Source organism: Sinocyclocheilus anshuiensis, unplaced genomic scaffold (assembly GCF_001515605.1).
Source record: "Sinocyclocheilus anshuiensis isolate Anshui unplaced genomic scaffold, SAMN03320099.WGS_v1.1 scaffold457, whole genome shotgun sequence".
NCBI classification, from domain to species: Eukaryota; Metazoa; Chordata; class Actinopteri; order Cypriniformes; family Cyprinidae; genus Sinocyclocheilus; species Sinocyclocheilus anshuiensis.
This window is the reverse complement of record NW_015537939.1, coordinates 146,269-147,978: the sequence shown is the minus strand read 5'-3', so window position 1 is coordinate 147,978 and position 1,710 is coordinate 146,269.

The following is a 1,710-nucleotide window of genomic DNA, read 5'->3' as shown; positions in this document are numbered from 1 at the left end:
CCCCCCCCCCCCCAAATTGGAGCCCAATTTTTAAGAGTGCATTGATAATCTAAATAACCTTTTTTTTTACTATAAAGAACATTTGGTGCAATGGAAAGGCTCCATGGATGTTAAAGGTTCTTCGTGGAAGATGCCAATCAAAACCTGTATTTTTTAGAGTGCATGTGTGCAAAGCTGGAGAGATCAGAAAAAGCAGAAGGACAGATAGTGAATTCACTTCTATTTGCACTGTCAGCTCAGTGTGAACGCAATATACCATGTCAATAGACTCTTCCACATCTACTAAAGCTACGTCCATCTTAACAGCACCTAATATTTACCTCAGACTTACTCACACTTTGCTGTGACGGCCGTTTTGTGAGCTGTAAATTTAAGGGCCTCCTTGCTGTAAAATCTCTGCTACTGAACATTCAAAGCACATTTACGGTGGGGTGTATCAAAGTGAGCAAACAGGAAAATCTCTGGAGATGCTTTTCAGATTGCTTTTTTTCCTTTTTACATTATTGCTTGATGTTTTGGCCGTAATGTCTACTCGCTCTCTCTCTCATCTGCACACCTGCAAAAATCAAAGTCAGCATCTGCAAGGGGTCATTAGGGAGGAGATCTTTAGGCTTCCCATCACTGCAATAAGCTGTGGCTGAATCACATAATCACTGACACTCAGCCACATTGATCCATTTAAGAGTGACTGTCTAATGATACAAATCATACCATTGTACACACTCCCACAGCTTTCCCAAAGTCATAAACATTTAAACATATCAAAGACATTTCTAATATCAACCACTAGCTCATAATGTAACCCGAGCCTGTAATGTTTAGAAGTAAATGGAATACAAATGTGCCTTTTGACATACAACACTTGAACTCCATTTTACAAGGTGTCTGGTAACACTTATTGTTTCGCCCTTCCATGAATTATAGTCCTTTTTTTATTCCTCCAAAAATAAGTCGGGTTGAGTCAAAATAAATGTATTGAGAGAGACAGCTTTGGGTTCTTGCCAGGAGGGAAATGCATGTTTTGTGGTAAAAGACAGATTTGAAGAGGTCTGATGGGAGGGAGACCTGCTGTGTCCTGCAAATGATTCATGTATCATAAAGCACATGATCTGAATTCATACCTTCTCCAGCTGGTTCTCCTCCACAAGTGATTTTGGTGTCAGTGCAAGACCTGAAATGACACTAAAGCACATATTAAACATATGGGAACATAATGTATGCAGTTACACTACCGCTCAAAAGTTTAGGGTCAGTATAAGTAACTTTTTGAAAGAAATTGTTACTTTTATTCAGCAAGAATGCATTAAGCTGATCAAAAGTGACAGTAAAAATATTTATTTTGTTATCATTTTTATTTCAAATAAGTGCTGTACTTTCTATTTATTAAAGAATCCTTGGTTTCCACTGAAATATTAAGCAGCACAACTGTTTTCAACACTGATAATAAGAAATGTTTCTTAAGCACCAAATCAGCATATTGGAATGATCCTGTGACATTGAAAACTGGAGTAATGATACTGAAAATTTATTTTTGCATGTGTGCATTGAATGTGCATTATGTGCATTAAATTTAGATTTCCTCGGGTGAAATTCTTCCCTAGAGAGTTTGAGCTTATTTAAGTACTTATCCCTTAGACAAGGATCAAAGCAGAAAGATAGACTGGCTCAGTGACTCATTGTAGTTTTCCTGCTAAATTAGTATTTTATCAC